Raw genomic sequence first — 21,045 nt, 5'->3', positions numbered from 1 at the left:
TATACAGACTGCTCTCCAAAGGTTTTGATGCCCTATGCAAATTACCATGGCAATCAACCCAAAATCCTGACTGAACTGGAAGCTGATACAAGAAGTTGCAGTCAGTGTTGGTTGATGAGTCTGAAAATGCAGGGAGGCTATTAAATGTAGATAATTAAAAGACAGTTTTTGTACACTTATTGCCAAAAAACAAATATCCCATACGAATGGGAATATACTGTGCAAATGTACATTGCACATCACTTGTATGCAGTGTACTTGTGGGAGGGCAAAAACACCACAGATTAGATGCTGCCTTTTATCTCCTGTATACCATTGTATCATGATAGGAAAACAGTTGAAAGTCTGCCCTTTCATTTTATTTTATTTTTTATTTTTGTCCTGTCGAGGTGCCTCTGCAGATGTACACTATACGCAGCTCCTAGATGAATGAGCTGCATCACTCGTTTCAAAGACAATTGGACTTTTCCTTTTGTGATACATCATCAGAATCATAAATCATAGCTCCTTCACTAGGAGGCTGTCATACATGTAGATTCTATGCAGGAAAGCCACAAATCCGCATAGAATGTGTAAGCCTGATTTCCTCTCCCCTCGGGGAATGGGCAGAATGATGAGTTCTGACGTGAGCTGCATTTACCCCCAGTCTGGGGATAAATCACATCGTGCTGGATGTACAGCAAACAGCAAAGAGGATTTCGTTGAGGGATGATTTCATGAGAATACATAAATCCTTTCTAGCTGTGGAAGTATCTACATGTACGAGTGAAGAACTAAAGACAATAAGCATGCACCTTTCTACAAGTTGCTGTTGAATATAAATTTGTAATTTATAGCGAGGCACAGTGCATCACTCTTTTAATGAAAAGCTGTAATATGGATATTTTTGACAGTGATATTCCTGGACATATTCTGTCATTAAAGTTCTGATGAAAAAAAAAGAAAGAAAGAAGAGAAGTAATTCTGCTTTTACTAGATGGAGCAGGTATTAAACCTGAAGATGCATACTTTAAGTTTCAAAAGATCATGTTATTTTCATTGTTTCTGGTACATGTATGCCTATAAAAGGGGTTGTACAATGTATGTACCGAGGTATTGAACTTTGAATAGAGTAATTACCTTCCAGGAAAAATTAATTGCTGTGGACTATTGCAGTCCTATATGTACAATTTTCATACACTGTACTGTGATGTACATTGTACATTGATTGAGGACTGATGATTGTAGTGAGACTGCAGTCCATATTCAATTCTTCAATATCATTATAAATATCCAACTTGTCTGTTCCTTCATATGGAAGAAATTCAAAGTGTGATACATAAAGGCACAGACTTTTGTATACCATGAAAACCAACAATTTTTTTTAAAGGAATCAATGGAAGATTAGTCAGCTGTCTGTAAAACTTTCATTCAATGACTAGTGCACAGTCTGATATGTCCATGATTGGTCATCAGCATGATGCTCTGGTACACAGTGTACCATTTTATACGGTTCAGGTAAAATATGGAACTGTTTGTTTATTCTACAGATCTGCCCAGTAGGTTTTGCTGCTGTGGAAGTTAACGCTTTGCAGCTGTGCCCGCAAATGGATTTTAAAGAAAGCACACTTTGCCGTCCGGCTTTTTGTAGTTGGCATTTGATACACTTGCTGCGGTATCTCAGCTTATGGCTGTTTTTGGGATTACAACCTGCGCTGAGGTCAAGAGGCCATATCTAGTAACCTCTAAATGGATTGCCTGTTTGGTGATAGCTTGTAATTCAATATCAAGTTTGGAGCAATTTAATCTGCTTTCCCCATAATTGAGCCCAACTGACTGCATCAAAAGTTTTAATATTCTGAGCCTCGCTGACGTGTTTTGGCCCCAGGTAGTGCCTTTGCTGCAACATTTCTGTATTCTTAACGAAAAAAAAGTTTCCTCCTTTGAAGAAAAAAAAAAAAGAATTGTTAAATTGAGATATCAGGTATAAGTTAAAATGGAGATTATAGTTTTTTAAGTTCTTGGTGATGAAATTAATCAAAATCAAGACCTATGTTTGAAGGAGAAGACGTTCACTTCTATCAGTGAGTTATAGAATGTATACTTCAACTCTATCATTGTGTACATATTTTGATCTAAAGTCAAATTATCAAAGGACATGTTCACCTTCATATACATAGGGATTGAGAGAATGCAGCAATATAGAATACATCCGTGAAAGTTTGAGGGAAATCAGACAATCAATTCAAAAGTTACGAATTTTTTAAGTTTCATTGCCGCCATCACTGGATGAGAAGACTACAATGTAAGTACTACAACTTGTGATGTCACACGCGTAGAGCGATATTAAAGAAATTAAAAAGAAAATTCAGCATGTTTCACTTCTCTTGCATTATAAAAAAGCACTTGACTTGCCCCTTTCAGAATGCAGGGGGGAATACCGGTAGCTCATGATGAATTGTGTAGATCAAGGATGTTGTGTGCCACTGTACATTAAATGCATAATTCGAGACAATTCATCTATGAAGAAACAACACAGTGTAACGCAGCAACTTCAGTTCTTTATCCCCACCCCCCTCCCCCTCGCACACACACACACACATCATCATCAGCAGTCTGAAATCAGGGCTGCTCAATAATTTTCCTTTCTTAAAAACAAAAATGAGCGTACTTGCATTGATTCCCCAAACTACAGTATTGATTCCTCTTTACCATGAAAAGCCTTTGCTCGCCATGGTGACAAGATAGGGCAGATAAGAGAGAGAGAGAGAGGGAGGGAGAGAGATGGGGAGAGAGGGATGATATAGAGAAAAGAAAATAGGTTGATGTATCTGCCCATTTATTTGGTCCTTAGCGCTGCGCTAAATGAGCTGCTGGGATAGCATTGATCACAGCTGCAGGGCAGGGTGAGGGTGGGGTACGGTCAGGCAGGTAAACTCTCCGTCATGATGAGGGAAGCCAGAAGGAGGTTGACGCCATGGCAACGGAAAATCAGGGAAGAGTTCAAAGATCTGCAAATGCTCTTGGCCATTGTGATAGGGGAGGAATCATAAAAGGCTTTTAACGTGTAGCGCAAGACATCAATTAGTGGTAATCACTTTGCTCTCAATAGTCTTTGCAGTGAGATTTTATTGACAGTGTGGATACATTGTAGTTTTTGTTTCCTTTAATTTTCTTTTTTGTTTTAACAAGAAAAATCTGGAATACATTCCATTTTTTTTTTTTTTGCTTACTATTAAATATGGATGTAAGTTTGGCAGAACAGTTTGCTTTTAATAGTGGAAGCATGTTACTGTTAGATTTTATTACTGCTGATACAGCTGAATTTTCTGCTTTATTCTGGGCTAAATGATTTATATTCAGGGAATAATTTTCCTTCTCAAAATTGAATAGCAATTTTTGTTGATGGACATACATTTTCAACAAAATGGTATACAAGTCTACATGTAATGAAACTGCTATGCAAATTACATTTTGTATAGCAGTCATACCAAGATGCATAGCAAATCGCTATGCGATACCAGGAAACTTATTCCCTGATATTACAATGTAATGTGTAAATCATAGATCATACATGTACAGTAGCCATTGCCAGACCATGGTGATAAATGCAGCACATAGCCTTTTCAGCTGGCAAAAAAATCCCCAAACAAACAAAAACAAATAATTAAAATCAAACAAACAAACAAACAGGAGATGGTTTCCACAATCATACGTAACAAAAACAGACTTATGCATTATAGATTCTATTAGATCAGTTGATAAAACAGTTTGATAAATCTCATGTATCATTATTTAGAACATCATAAATGTTGACAGATATGAATGTATCATCAGCTTTCAATTTCATAAGACTGTATTTGTGTCTCGACAGTAAAGTCTAGATACGGTCTGCTGTACTTTTGAATCCCATCTTGCTTTTGTTTGCACAGTACATGCCAGTGCATGCGATGTCCATGTCAGAGACTCCTAGTGCTAATGCGATGCGTCATGTCGTGTGCACAGTCCCGTGTGTACATAATGGCGTTGGCATGGTACACACGGTCTAAAGAATGAGATGGTTGGGGTGATTCTTGAGAAGAAGGACACAGCCTGTGAGGTATGCGCGGAGTTGAAACGCAGATATCCTCTTTCATCCAAGGGCAGGATCTTGTTTACATTTCGTAGTGTGGGATAAAGACATTCGTGATGGACTGCGGCATCCAAGATAGCAAAGAAAGAAGATGAGCAAGAGGAGAAGGAGGAAGAGGAGGAGGAGGAGGAGGATGAAGATGTGGAGAAGGGAAAGGATTCTGGTATCTCCCCTAACAGCAGGAAGGATGATGGAATGGGCCTTCACGCAGACATCCAGCCACGTTGACAAATTCCTACACTTAGCTTTTGTGTCCTCTACATTTCATCCCAACATGCTTCAAGCCAGCAATGAGAGTGCGAAACCACAATACAGTGTACTATCTTCACATTCACAATGCCTCTGCACACATACAGTGTACATTTGTACATGCATTCAGTATATCAGATTTCACCGACTTTCGATTATTAAAATATATTGTGTCCATTGCATTAAGATTTTTTGTTGTTTTGTTTCCATAAAACTACAGGTATGTTTAATAGAAAAACATGATTCATTTTTATCTTCACTCAACAATTCAAATTCATTTTGAAATACTATCTCTCCCGCATTGAGGGCAGGATTCCAAAATTTCTGCTTCATTAGGTGTCATCATTTTATCTCAAACATGACTACTACACTGTAATAAACAAAACCCTAAAGTAAGGACATTTTTGTTAAAGGGATAGTTTTCCCTGTCAAGCATAAGTCACCAAAAATAGTATCTAGATACATTTGTATTGGTAATCTTGTAAATGTCAGAAAATGCCCCCCAAAAAGAAAGAATGAATGATAAAAAAAAAAAAAAAAAAATAACCTGAAATAAACCTGTAAGATACTGTGATATTATGAACATTTATCATTTCTAGTTCCTGGGAAAAAATATTGATCTAAAACCTAGACTAATTTCCACTCTAAATGCTAAGGGCTGCAGAATGCATTTGTTGTTCTTCTTTAATGTCTTGTGCCGAACTGGCTGTTTCAGATGAAAAAGAATATTATTTTTGTTTTCATGACCATGAACTGTTTTTATGCCCTGCTGAGCCAATATCTGATCAAGAATCTTTTCCACCTTCTCCCAATACTGAAAAGCAAGTGCTTCTAACTGTGACAGTATAGAAACCAATGCTGTGTCTTGCACATCTACTGTTTTTAAAGGCATTGTTACCATACCTTCGCCAAGGAAGGAGGTAAATGGTCATCAGCATTGGTTTGTCTGTGTAATACAAAATAACTCAAAAAGTTGTGTACAGATTGAAAATGAAACTTGCATAAAAAGTCTATATTGACACTCGAGGAACACCTCATTAAATTTTGGTTGTGATCCAGAAATTTTTATGTATTTTTGAAAGATTTTTCATCATTTGGCATACGGGCTGTAAGGTCAACAAACTTAGGGCTCAAGCTGCGCGTACTGGCAAGGTTTACATACGCGCACTAAAGCGCGCACTCTGCTCAGGCAAGGCGCCGTGCAATGACATACATGTATAAAACAAAGGGCTTCTATTTTAAAGGATGGAAATGAGTTGCTGGCTTGGCAGAGGTCTGTGCTCTCCAAGTGCTTTTCTAGTTTACCATTTGCAGATGAAACAAATACCCACCTTTTGTGCTTCAAATAGTTTTAAAATGTGATTTAGGGATAGAAACAACCAATGTAAACATTTGAATCGGTATAATCAATGTTAAATACATGTAAGTATTTTACAAAATGTGAACAATAGCTATGATGAAATTGTTTATAGAATGAACTGTCTGCAGTTACGGTTTTGAGAAAAATAGTGATAGCTCCTTATATTCTAGGCTTTATTGCAAACTTTTCATATGGTAGGATGTTTTGTGACACAGCTGACCTGGCACATACAGTTGTATGTATCAAATGAAATAACTCAAACATTTGTTTTTTCTAATCACTGTACTCATAAAGGTAAAAATACCTAAAGATTGACAAGAAGTGGATATTGTGATCTTTACAAAAATCTTCACAATCTACTGTATCATCTCTATGCAGTGCAGGAGAAGCCTTTAATACATTGTATGACAGATATGATAACAGACAAAACATCATCCACAGAGATACAATGCATTCAATGCTGTTTTTTTGTTTGGTTTTTTGTGTGTGTTTTTTTTTTTTAATGGGAGCATTCATTTGGAATGAGGATGTCAATTTGCCAGCCACGTTGTCACAGCAATGAGGTGACCCACAAATTATGCCTCCGTGGAAAATTTGCAGAACGGCAGTGTCAGTGGTAAACACGCCGACTGTCGGTTTCTACACATAGCCTTGAGCTATTATTGGTGGTAATCAACAGTTACTGCAAAACATATTTCATTGAATGTACTTTAAAATGTAATACTGTACTGAAATACACATTAGAAACTGATGTAAAATGACAGAGTGTGTTTTTGAAGAAATTGATTTTGAAAATTATCAGACTACAGTGTTATCTTTACCATTCATTCATTCATCACATTTAAAAGGTAATGTTCCTGGATAAAAGACATGTTTGTTTTTAATTTGATACAGAAAAAAACAACAACAACACACACACACACACACACACACACACAATTTTGACAGGATTGTTAGAAATATGCATACTTAATCATAGCTTAACCTGGTCGTTATTTTGTCAATTCTACATGGTGTTGTTTATTCAGGTAATATGGAATTTAATCTCAGTCATGTAGCCTCTGAAAAAAAAAATACAAATGCTATAAAAGCTCCCTTGTTATTCATTAATTATTCATTTTTTCACAAGATTGCTACTTCAGTCTCAAACTATAACAAAATCCACTTGTTCAGTATTCATGCAAGGTCATTCAACATTGAGAGTAGAGAACTTGAGAAATGTTACCAAGAAACAAGATCATTGTGACTTTTACAAGGAAAGAACAAACTGTGTAATATTAAATTTGGAAATAAGAAGAAAAATACCAGAGATTCCTCACAATACACATGAAGAACATTACTTGGTTTATATTCGTGAAGTTTGTTTACCATAATCCAAACTTTGAAGTTTAGTCCACTGCTGATGTTCAAGAATGAGCAACAACTTTATTATTTTCAGACAATTTTGTTCTATAATGCATGTTAGCTCCCAGAGTTTTCACTGCAAATGCTTGTAATTAACAAAACATTTTAAAACCAGTCAAATATCTTTAAAAGCAGCAAGCATCAGCATAAAATGTAGAAAAAAAAAGAAAACTGGTGTATCTTGTGACACCAATGACATCATGGTGTTTTATAATAAAGTGTGATAAATTTTTGTCATGCTACATGCCGTGCAACCATGAAAGAGAAAGGGGGGGGGGGAATTGAAGAAACGAACGTCTCCCTTTCTACAGTTGGCGTGTAATTGATGCATCAGCGGTCGTTGGGCTCCACGACAGCAATGCGGCCGGAGTTTACATGTGATGTGCTTGTTGCCTAGCAACAGGAGGTTCTTTCCTCTTAAACTCTCCCTCTCTCTCTCTCGGTAGCAGTAGTAGCAGCGAGCGATGACGGCAGCCGTCGCAGAGTAGAGCGTAGGTGGTGGCTGTTTGTGTATGGGGCAATGGCACCACTCCGACACACGGCTGGGGAGAGTAGCAGCTGAAACCAATCTCTGCCACCCCTCAAGTGCCTAATTTTCATCCAGCCATCTCTCTCATTTTCTTTCCACGTTCTATCTCTCCCCCCTCCTTCTCTCCCACTTGAGTTTCTCTTTCTCTCCATCTCTCTCTCTGTCTCTTCCTGTTTCAAGGAGCAGTGACTGCAGTTGTTGTGATTCTTTTTTTATCTCTATGTTAAACACACACTGCGTATAAACCTAAAACTCGCTGCATAATGTCTGCGTACATGTACGTGATTGTGTATGCAAGAGCACGCAGTCAATAACTGTTGCTACTGTAAAAACAATTCTGTTCTCAAACTATCTTCCTTCAGAATGTATAGCATTGCATTGATATTTAAATCTATTTCCGTTGTTTTTTTCTCTTTCTCGCTGCGTATTGCTTTGTCACTGATCATTGTATGAAATTTGTTCTATTTACAGTGTGATATAATCTCTGAGTAGGTGAATACTCTTTTTCTCCTCATCTCTGTCCGCTCTGTATACTCTTGCTCTTGTCTGTAGATTCTCCTGTAATTGCTACCATCCAAAGTAGCTCTACATGTACGTTCAGATCTCATTGGTATGATAAATCTCTCATCACAATGTCTGCATTGGCAGCTTGCGTCTTACAATGTATGCCATATACACATACATGTATATACATGTATATGCCCATATGAGACCTGCATATGATGTACATCTATACAAAGACACATTTTATTGAAATTTGGTATGCATATATGCAGACCATGACACTACAATACCCCTCTGTCTTTGCATCAGTTTGAATATATACCCCAAGCAGCGTGAAATATATTCTTTCTGTCCGTCTAAATGCCAGTATCTTCTCAGTTAGCGCTCTTGTGCCAAATAGAAAGAAGTGCCATTGAATCCTTCTCCACAGTACTGTGTACGGCAAGCCAAGATCTGAATGCTGATGGTTTGTGTGATCCTGGCGACATCTCCCGCTCTGGGTGAAGACAGCTTTTCTGTCTGTCTGTATGTCTGTCTGTCTGTCTATTTTATCTCCTCTCCTTTTTTTTTTCTCTCGATTACTATCTGTACATGTACATCTCTCTTCCGATTCTTCCATCAGCATCATGTGAATTATCCTATAGATCTCCTGTGGGATGTTTTTTGATAATTTATTATAATTTATTGATAATTCATTAATATAATCGGCACTCTTGATACGCTTCAATATTTTTTTTTTTTCTGAAATCTCTCTAGAGCTCTTCTTCCCCTCCCCTCCCCTCCTTGCTGTCTTTCTGTCTTCTAGACTTGTCATTGCTTTACTTCCGTAAATTACAATCCACTTTTTTTTCCCCCTATGTATAATTTTCTCTTCATCCATCCATGCACTTGGAAAGAGTACTCCAGGTTTTGCATTACCTCCATTTATATACTGACAGTTATAAGTGAAGTGTCCTTTAATAAAATTATCTCCACACGCACACACGCACACACACACACACTGCACCCACACCACACACCGTACACACACACACACAGACATTACGCTTTCTGTCCATAACCCAATTTAGCCAAGCACCTTTCACAATACTGCTTCTACAAGCTGCCATCGCAGTTACCATGCAAAATGTAGAGATCACCCAATCAGCTGCCATCATTGTGGTTGTCTCCGGGGGTAACTGCAACGATGTAACATGTGACGATTTTGACTGTCTTCAGGAAACGCATCCACGCTTCGTTGCAGTTTTTGCAAGTGCAGGTGCACCTTGTTCGTGTGTATGGTTTGCCAGTGTTTACTCTGTATACACTGTCCCTATTGGTGAACGCATGTTGCTGCTTTTAAGGTAATATCATAGTATCACTTTGCATCGGTACAATGGAAGCTACAAGCAAGATTCAAATTAGATTTAATCAAAATTACTCTATACATGAAATACTCTACAATAAGGCCTACTTGTTACACAATGTATCTTTCATTGATAGATTGGGAACAGTTTACAACCTTTACAAGACACCATGTACCCTACAATAGCAGGAACACAAACAAAAAAAGAGTCAGTGTTGTTGAGGTTATTTTTGTTTTTTTTTTGTGTGTTTTTCGATTGGTGTTTTCTCCCATTGTATCTTCTTGATCTTCCTTGATGTACAAAATTGTAGATTTTAAGATGTTGAATGTTCTCATGGTGAGTGTGTTTGATAAAAGATGGAGTCCAATCAGCAAGAAAGATGCATGTGAAAATCAATAGGCAATTCAATTCAATTCAATTCAATTCAATTCAATTCAATTCAATTCAATCCTAGTTTATTTCCAATCAACGAAAATCAAAACACCAAAGTATACATGTCATGAAATAATATTGTTCAAACATTTGCAAAAGATTCATGTAGTATCCGAGATAAATTATATAACAACATATATTTATATATCAGTAATTAGGAGGAACAATACATATGTACTTCGTGGGCGTGCGGAAAATAGATTCGATTATGGAAAATAGTGATCCACTAAAAAGCAAAGCTTGTGGGACGTGGATCGCTAGATAAATAATGATTAAATAATATATTGTTCAAGGGTTTTTTTTTAGCTATTATATTTGATATAGATTATTTAGTCATTTGTAAAGATATACATGTAGTTATATTGAGATACGCAGGTCGGGGAAAAAAAAATAAGGAGATATAAAACCTGGGATTCATACGTGGGTATTGCATTCTTTCAACACATGGGGGGGGGGGGGGGGGGGGTTAGGAGGGTAGGGAAGGAAAGGGGAATAGACTGGTCATTATTTCCCCCTTGTGAATAATTTGTGTTACCATCCATTTTTCATTTGCTTTTTTTCTTCTTTAGCAAAATTGTCATGATTCATTGATCTGCAAATGAATTGAAATCTGCATCGGAAGGAATGCAGTGATTTATATTCATTAATTGTGATTTCGGATTTATGGTTTCTGTTGGAGAAACATCCTCTGCATACAAAGCAAGATGATCCAAAATTCTTGAAGGGACTGTACAGTTCTGGTTGAGGTGAGGATTTAGCTTTTAACGTTTTGCGAGATATTCAGAAACCACTCTATGAGATGACAAAGAGCATGCAATTCTAAGGGGAATCAAAACTTTATTTAATGAAAATCGGTTTTTAAATTGCTGAGATATCCAAAAACAAGGTGAAACAAAAAATCGCCTTTTATCATTATCACTTTTTTGGATATCTCGGCCATTTGAAAACCAATTTTCATCAAATAAACATTGAATCCTTCTTAAAATTACATGCTCTTTCATATTTCAGAAGAGATTTCTCATCATCTCACTTCGGAATGTTATAAACCCAAATCCTCACCTCAACAAGTACTGTACAGTCCCTTTAATTTAACATGTGATGATGGAACTGTGTCTCTGTGGTATGTGATGACGCATTATGTGTAGTCACAAAGCTACATTGAAATTGGTAATTTTTCTGCACAGTCTGTAGACACACTCACTGCCAAATGCATTCTACACAAAATGGGGACTGTTGATTCTGTGATAGTAATTTAGAAAGTATATTTCAAATGAATATTTGTATGGTTACAATGTGTATTTTTCAGGGTAATATTGAATACATGCTGAGAGTAATATTGGATTTTGAGCACACACTATCCATTGTACACTGTAATGATAATCAAATGCACACATAACAGTGTAAAAACTTAAATAGCGTGATAAATAAGAGTTCACATAACAGTTTAGACCTGTGTGTACTCTGTGTGTACACTGTATGTTTGTATACTGTACATATGTATTTTTGTGTATAATGTGTGAGTGTGTTCATGTGTGTGTGTGTGTGTGTGTGTGTGTATGACTGAAAAGCATAAACAACAGTGGTCCTTGCCAAAATTTACATATTTATTATTACTTAATCCAAAAATGGGCAGAGGTATAGTATACATGCAGATGTCTTTTCTTTTTACCAAAGTGAATGCTAATTCAAATGTTTTTCTTTTTTTCCCCTTTTTTGTGACAGTAGTAAAAACATAGGAATCGCCTTACTTTAATAAAAAAAAAAGCTTCTTCAAAAGATACTTTGTTGGTGATGGGTTTTTGCCCCTTCAGGCATCCCTACCTATACCTCTGCTTCTCTAAGAGTGGTTTCCTATTATATAAAGACAGCATGCCTGATAAATTTCGCGAGATCTCTTGTCTTGAGTGTCCAAGGTTTCGCCACGCGATATCAATTTTATCGTCCTGCCGTTATTAACACTCCGGGACTCGTCAAGAGCATCAACAGCATTGCACTACTTAAACAATCCCCAGGGCATCTTCCTTTTATTGAGTTTAATACTTATTTTTCCCCCTTTTTTTTTTCTCTCTCTTCTGTCCAAATATAACCACACCCTTGCTGCTAGGAATATGATGAATAATTGATAGCACAGTGACATCACTTGCCAGCCCTAAGGATTTAATATGAGTGGCTAGACTGAGAACTGGTGCATATTGTATTCAAATTCTCATATCTGGTCACCTCTATTTTTTCTCCTTCCTCTTCTTCTTCTGTTTGTCCAACTTATTATCATCCCATGCAATCTGTATCATCATCCCTTTACAACCACACCCAAAACACCTCTTGGTGGTCATGAGCTACTGTAGCAAGATTATTATTATGTTGTTGTTGTTTTTGTTTGTTTGTTTGTTTGTTTTTTCTCTCTCTCTGAATGTAGTCATAATAATATGTATTATGGTCGGTATGACTAATACATGTATCCTTTAGGCATGGAAAGTGGAGTGTGAAACAGAGAGTAAAGAAAAAAAAGAATATGTGCATACACTGGCTGATCTGAATAACTAATAACATTTTTTGTTTTTCACTGAGTTTGCATATTATTCTATGGTGGCTTTAATACAGTTGCTGGTCAGAAAAAAACAAACAAACAATGGAAATTATTTTCATTCCATATTTAGTAATTGTGATATTTGTTGTAATGGCTTACACATGTAATGCTCCTTTTGATTCCATAATTGTTTCATTCACTCCTGCGTATGCTAATTCTTTTCTGATCTCATTCTTTCATTGTCCATTATCACTTCAGAATGAATGCCTACAGTGTCATAGTGGTGTCCACTGTAATGTACATATGTAGGCATGTGATGACACACCAGAATGTATTTAACAATATACTACTTTTGTACTCAAATCGCAAGCATTTTACATCTTCTACAGGATTGGAATATAAGCTGAAAGCTTGAGTGAGTGACATGACTGTCTTTTACAGAGTTATTGATTCATGCTGAAACAGATTATTGTAGCAAAGATGTTAGTGTACTGGTTCACATGTTTCATTTTTAAATGTTTCACTGGAAGTAATGATATTATCATTTAAACCCCCATTGTTTACTTAACCCAAAACAGCAAAGCAGATGACAAATCCTTGTAATAGTCTAGTAGCCAGGGGGTTAATGACATGTCTGTTCCCATACTGTACATGGTGTATGCATAGCTGCTGTGAAAGATTACAAATCGTTGTGGCGTGTTTCAAAGTGATCTTGAGGGAAGTGCATCTCTCGTGTGGTTGCCTTTTTTTTTTCTCTCTCTCTCTCTCCCGGAGATTCCTGGAGACGGTGCATATTTATTGAAATGCGATCCGAATTGGAACAAAATGAGCGGCAAAGAACGGACAGAGACTGTTCTCAGAGGCCCGTGATTATTATAAGATGATTCATTCTTATCTGTGAGTGTGTGTGTGTTTGTGTGTTTGCATGATGCGTTTGTGTCTATGTGCGTGTGCGTCTTGGAAGTTTTTTTGAAAACGCTCATAATGATATTGGCATTCAGAGTACACTGTATAAAATGCAAGTGGGGTTTATGAAAGACAATCAAGTAGTAATAATGGGACTTTTCAGAGTTCCCCACTGATAGTGGTCATGAATATTTTGCCGTGTGTTAACGGCAGTTATAGTGTCATAATTATTTTCAATGTGAGTACAGTGACTGTATCTTTTTTTAAAGTAAAGTTTCTACCTTCATCATTCTAGTGGAGATTGTAATTCTATCAAGTGCTATTATAAAACTTTGTTCATTTCCGTACAAATGCATTTGATCAATTTGTCTATGTGAGATGAGATTCGCCAATACTTTTCTCTGTCAAGGTGGCACTATCATGAGCAAGGTTCAAAGTTCTAATTAAGATTTTACGTGTATCCTGAGTGCTGAGAGGTTTTATCATTATGACAACATTTATATTTTCTACCAAATACATTTTGTATTAAATCGGTATTGCACATTTACTAAATAGTGGCTTGTTTATAAAGTGTCAATTGCAGCAAAATGATTTTCACAAATTCACAGAGTACAAATGCATTTGAACCCCCCCCCCCCCCGAAAAAAAAAAAATGAAGAGATAGATTTTTGTTTTGCTTTTTTTCCCAGGAGTTTCCTTATGCACAGTGCCTATTGTACAGTTTGGATAATAGAATAACTTTGTGCTGATATCAAAAATAGACAGTAACAATAGCGTATACATGCAAAGTGTGTTTGATGATGAACATTCTACAGTGTACACAATATCCAAGACAGCCCAGACTACAGTTTGTTTGTTTGTTTGTTTGTTTGTTTGTTTGTTTGTTTGTTTGTTTGTTTGTTTGTTGTTGGGTTTTTTTTTTAACAACAAGGAAATTATACACAGTGTATAGCTACTGATACCTTGTTCACATGATAAGATGGAATGTACATTTTGTGAATTGTTAACCCAGTTCCTTATAGCTTGTATGGACGCAATAGAATCTAATCCCTATTTGACTATTTGAAAGTCAATTTCAAGGGGAATTAGAGACTATATGAATAGTGTTCTTTCAAGGGGAATGAGAGAGATGAATAATGTTCGGTTGAGAATTTGTGATAGCTGAAACCCTTCAACATTTGAGCCATGCTTTAGAGCTGAGTGCGTGATCAGCAGTAGATATTAATGTTGCGGAAAGTGTCGGTGTAAATTGTTCCGGGCAAATTCACACTCACCAGCCATACAGGATATTTAATACACCACCTCTAATCCCTCGCATTTCACACAGGCCTGGACAAATTCCTGTCATTGCGTGTTATGGATAGTCTTGTCACAACCAAACCCCATATTGGACTTTTGCTGATGTGATGACGAATGCAGCACTGGTGTACATTGTATCTTGCTTTTGTGTTTGACTTTCACAGGCAGAAGCATAGTAGTTGGAATTGTGATGATTCTTTTTAAGGTTGCTTGTGCAATGGTGTGTTTACAATGGTGTGTTTTTATCATTAAAACAAAACAAACAAACAAACAGTCAAACAAGCAAGCAAACACAAAACCCAAGATAACTGTTGATTCTGTGGTACATGTTGTTCACTGTATTTGTACTTCTCTAGACAACGTATTGAATTTCTTCACCTGAGCAATTTTTACTGGCTTCATACAGCTGTACCTTCTGGCATAGCATTTGCTGTGAGTACTCTTTGTCATACACTGTACAATGGTTGGTTTTAAGCAAGTGAGTAGGCAGCCAGATCCAATTCAGAGAGTGGCCCTGCATGCACAGCTTCATTTGATAGAAGTGTGCATGAAATTGAGACACATCCGTGACACTGCATTGCCAAAGTCAGTATTCCTATTAAAATGGTGCACATGATGTAGTCAATACTTTTTCTTTCTTCTTTTTTTGTGTGGAATAATTGAATATTTCAGTCACACGGTATGGAGCAATGCAATGTGATGCGGGGATTGTTATTGTTTCATTGAAGATGATGTATTGCGCAGTTTGAAATACCAGCATGGTATGCTGCGTATTGTATGAGAAATGACAAATTGGCTGTGTAAAGAAAGACTATACCTAGGCCAACACAGGTTGTCTGATCCCACCATTGTTTGCTGCCTCTGACAAAAGTCATTAGAATATTGATTTTTGGGCGTGGACTTGCCTGCCCCCCCCCCAGTCACCTCTCCCTCCCCCCCCCCCCCCCCAATCTGACTGTAAATCCATCTTCATTTTTATAGGACCAGAATATATGGGTGTGGAGTGAGACACTGCGTTTCATCAAATTTGTACAAAGTGCAACTGTGTCTTGAAAAAACATATGTTGTCCCCTAAACTGCTGTGAGATTCACAGCTGATGCAGAAGGAACTGACTCACTGGATGGTGGAGCATACACTGCAAAAAGTCCAGTGTTAAATATGAAACACCGAGCTGGTGTTAAATATTCGGTGCTCATTCATGGTGTTAGATTAACACCTCCGGGTGTCATTTCAAAATTTAAAATTGTTTTTTGAACAGTTTAATAGTTACTGCACTTCTTGTTAATTTTGAAGTTCAACAAGACGATAAAGAATTTTCCGATAAAGTACTTGATTTTTGAAAAAATCTGTAAATACATTTACACCACAGTAACACCAGTTGGTGTGGTCCCCTATTGAAGCTGGACGGGTGTTATACCATTGAAATTAACACCACCAATATCAAATCAACACCATGCGGTGTCATTATTGAATTTAACTCTAGCGCAGTGTCAAAAATATCACCAGCCACAGTGTCAAATTAACACCACAAAGTGCCAGGCGAACACTTTTTAACACGGTCACAATACATTTTCTACACCTGTGGGTGTGGTCCTCTATTGAAGTTTGATCGGTGTTAGATTTAACACCCATGGTGTTAAATTTAACACCGATGTTTTTACAGTGTATGATTTTTTTTTCTGTCTTTCCCTCCCACTGCCCCTTCTCTCTCCCTCTCGCCCTCCTTCTCTTTCTTACTCTCTCGTTCTCTATCCCTCTCTATCACTTTTACTCTCTTCTTTTTTTTTTTTACCATCTCTCATGTTCATCAGGTGTAATGTGTCCAAAGTTTCATTTTGTCATTATATGCTTCTGTTCCACCTTTTTTTTAAATACTCAAATCAGGATATATATTTTGTGATTGTGTAAAAGTCAAAGTCCCTCGCTTGCAGTTGCAATGCATTGTTGGAAAGGGGTTCCATGGCTACACAATGAATCTATCACACTTGATGTGTAGATAGAGTAACAAAACAGACAGGTACAGGCTGTAGGTGTTTGTGTATGACCAGGGAAATACTGCACTACTCTTCTGCTTGTGTACAAGAAGAATAGATTAGCGAGAGCAGATGTTATGCAATTAGCCTGCCTTCTAACAAAGAGTTTAAATTTCTGGTGCATTGTATATTTATGCATCATAAACACATTTTTTTTTGTCAAATTCTTCCCATCTTTACATGTACCTGGTACTTTTAAATTAGGAGTACCCCATTAACGAGTACTCCAGTATATGGCTACAGTTGTACAACTGTAGGGTGCTGCAAAACTCGTTTCCATTATTTCTATTCTTACATACAGTAGGAAGGAAGGCGCAATTGGAGTATTGAACATTGCCTTTTTAGCCAAACCAATGACATTAGTATTCCACCTCATCTACAATGTTAATGTTAATGTTCATGACTTTTGGGTTTTTCTCCTACTTTGTTTCCTATCATATACAATGTATGAACACAGCAACAACAACAACAACAACAACAAAATGAAATACCATATTATTAAAATGATAATGGCAACAGTAGTAGAAGCAATAATGAATATTGATGATGATGATTGATTGTTTATTGTTGATGTTGATTTTGACATCAGTGGCATTTCACATGTTTCCTTTTTTTTTTTTTGTTCATAATTTTTGCCTGATCCTTTCTGTATGATTGATGCAAAAATAATAGTTTGTTATATTTACAGAAAATGCATTGGAACAAACATATATTGATGATATGACAGATGTGACAATTACATAAAAAAAAAAGAAAATATGATATTTGATAAAGATGATAATAATGCCTGTATTCAGGTACCAGACAGCCAAGCTTGGCTTTCTCTGCTCTGTAGGAGACTTAATACAAGGGCAACTCCAAATTGTGAAGGAAAGAAGGAGAAATCTAATTGTTTCATTTTGCTCATTTGTGTCTTTTAAAGGCGTAATTTACCATTTTCAGATGAAACAAAAACCCAGCATTAGTGCTTTGAAATAGTTCTAAAATGTGAGTTAGGGATAGAAACAGCCATTGTAAAAATTTGAATCGGTAAAATCAATGTTAAGTATTATTAAATATACAAAAGGTGAACAATAGGTACAATAAAAAATGTTTCAAGACTAAACCGTCTACAGTTACGGTTTATTGAGAAAAATACAGATATCTCCTTTTTATATTTGAGGCTTTATCGCAAAAATTTTATATGATAGGATGTCTTGTGGTACAACAGACATAGAATATGCATTAAATGTCATATCTTGAAAATTTTTTTAAATCACAGTTCCCATTAGGTAAACAGGACCTTTAATGCTCGTGCATTGCCCAAAGGCCCATGAAAAACAGGCTGGCAAAATGTAATCTCCTATTTCACATGTCTCTATTTGATCTGTGTCAGCTTGGCTTGCTGGAAAAAAAAAAGAAGGAAGAAAGGAAAAAAAAAAGATTAGGTAGGCTTCACTACAAAGGCTGTATTATTTACTTCTGTGAAATGGGTTATTTGTGGTTTGGAAAGTGGTTGCCATTCAGTGCATTAAAACTGCTAGAAAGAGGGCTTGTAGGCAACCATGCATGATGTTGCTGCTTATTGAATATATCATCCTACAGTTGTGTAGTGATTGTTGCATAGAATTCGGCTTTGCTATGGAAAGTGATTGATCAAGGCAGTAATCCCTTAAATTATGCAGTTGCGGACATTGACTCATCTCACGAAAAGTCCCATCGCAGTCATTACAAATGTTGGAATCTGCAAATGCTTCTTTTATTTTGTATTTAATGGTATTAACGCTAAAGTCAGAGTGTAATACTTGATTAGAATCTCTTTCAAGAAAAACAAAAGAACAATATAAAAACTTTGTTTTTTTCTTCATGGACATTTGAAACAAAGCATTGTAATATACATGTATTGAAAAAAAAAATGCATGTTTAAACAAGTACGAGTAGCATGTTGATCAGGATTACATGTATGAGAGACTAAAATTACTGACTTCATTTTTTCATGCACCGAAGTGAGTGTTACCCACAAATTCATATTTGTGTTGGTACTTTATGACATTTCCTAATCTTTGATAGCAGGGGTCTGTATTTTGTATGTCATATATCTACATCTATTCATTAAGACCCTATTTGTTTATTCATTCATTTGTTCATTGTCTATTCAGTTATCTAATTAATGGTATTCATTTCACTTGATTTGTTTATCTACACTTTGTTATTTATTTTGCTTGTCTTTAAGATTAAAGTTTTCATGCGGTAAATTTTTGTCAGGGAATGTGTATCTTGGATATTAAAGGTCAGCTAAGCTATTAAAGGGACTGTACAGTACTGGTTAAGGTGGGGATTCATGTTTTGAACATTCCTAAGTGAAATAATGAAATGCCTCTTATGAAATATGAAAGAGCATGTAATTTTAAGAAGGATTCAACGTTTATTTGATGAAAATTGGTTTTTAAATGGCTGAGATATCCCAAAAAGTGCTAATAATAAAAGGCGACATGCCACAACTTTATTAGGATCTCTTTGTTTCACCTTGTTCTTGGATATCTCAGCCATTTCAAAACCGATTTTCATCGAATAAACGTTTGATACCCCTTAGAACTGCATGCTCTTTGACATCTCATAGAGTGGTTTCTGAATATCTCGCAAAACGTTAAAAGCTAAATCCTCACCTCGACCAGAACTGTACACACCCTTTAAAATGGTAGCAGATGTATGTATTCTGGCTACAGCAGTGGGGAGGAGAAAAGCAGGGAGGAAAATTGTACCATGCATCGTTGCCAAACTGCTGAATTTTTTGCTCATAAAATCATTTCTTTCACATCACTGCTGAAGTCTTTTCAGCCTTCAATATGGCACCATTCTTGAATGAAATGCAGTCATGCTCACACAATATAAATATCTTTGATTCTCACTTTCTCATAGAGTGGAATCATGTCAAAATATAACGGGGGGGGGGGATGTCAGTTGACATTCTCAGTGAACAGGAATAGTTTAAACACTGAGTGTTATTACACAGCAAATGGTATGAATCAAGTAATATCAGGCAGTAGTTCAGTGGAATCTACACTGTAGTAGAGACTGTTAATGTCAACAGAGGATTTGGTAGATAGCAGACTGTCTTCAAGTGTGAAGTCTTGAGGAAATGTTGATGAAGATGAAAAGATGAGGAAATGATGGAGCGAAATGAGAATAAGAATACGAAAAAGGAAGGGGAAGAAAAGAAGATAATGAACAAGAAGAGAAGGAGGAGAAGGAGAAGGTGAAGAAAAAGGAAGAGTAACAAATATCAAAGGTGATGATTATAGATGTAATTGAGTAAGTTGGGGAAACTACAATGTATGTACAGTATTTTGAGGTCAACTGAATTAGGCATGGAAATTGTAGAAAGTAATGAAGAGATGTGCATGTTACAAAACAGAAATATTATAGTGCCAGACAAGATCTTGAAGAGCTTGTCCCCACATCTGGGCAACACCACATGCACTGCTAGCTTGTACATGTAGTTCCCACCTTTGTTGACTTTCAATTGAATGGGAGTTAGATAGTAGAGGTATTGTTCTATTGTGTGTACTGTATCTAGGGAAAGAATGAAAGGCTTGCAGCTTGTGAGAGAAATCAATAATATATTACGTTTTCTAAAGAGGGAGGTAGAGAGAGAGGGGGATAAACGAATTGCTGTGTAAAGCTACTGAACGTCAAGCTATGAATAGATGTGATCATTTGGTTTCTCCGTCCTGATTTTGTGTGTGTTTGTGTGTGTGTGTGTGTCTTCATTCAGGAGTGATATTTTGTTTCTTCTTAAATACTCATTTTACCTGAAAGTTGATATTGTTTCAAGTTAACAAAAACAAAAATAAACCTCAAAACAGCAATCAGCAATGTACAAGATTAAATTTGACCTTATGTGTGTATACATGTATATTATGATGAAGGACTTACATTGTAGCTTATACTGCTGTGGAGATACTGTAGGTACTCGTTACTGCTCTATACATATTGTAGGTAGAGTTGGTATTTAAATGAGATGTTCTGCATACACATACATTTATATCCAGCATAATGCTGATACACTGATATGATTGTACTCATGCATGTATGACCATGACATTGTGTAGGTCTATGCTCGTATGTTTGTGTATTACGGTACTAAGTTTGTATGCAAGTGTGCATGTTTTGAATTTATAATAGCTTTTTTTTTAAATCTAATTCTTCATTTGCAATGAAAAATATTAGATGTAGATATTGAAGTTTAACATGCAAACAGCTATGTTAAATAGTCACCATCAGACATGCAAACGAAACAGAGATTACAATGTATGTCACAGATGTATTTACCATGTATTGTAAAAGTGTCATATGAAATACAAT

The 21,045-nt window shown here is 36.4% G+C and overlaps 1 protein-coding gene across 1 annotated transcript in view; it reads left to right on the top strand.

The window, feature by feature from the left end:
* The window catches only part of LOC140238992 (uncharacterized), a 37,490-nt gene that overhangs the window by 9,829 nt on the left and 6,616 nt on the right, over window positions 1–21,045 (top strand). The window lies entirely within an intron of this gene.

This window comes from Diadema setosum, chromosome 15 (assembly GCF_964275005.1).
Source record: "Diadema setosum chromosome 15, eeDiaSeto1, whole genome shotgun sequence".
Classification (NCBI taxonomy): Eukaryota; Metazoa; Echinodermata; class Echinoidea; order Diadematoida; family Diadematidae; genus Diadema; species Diadema setosum.
This window is presented reverse-complemented; position numbering and strand designations above follow the sequence as displayed.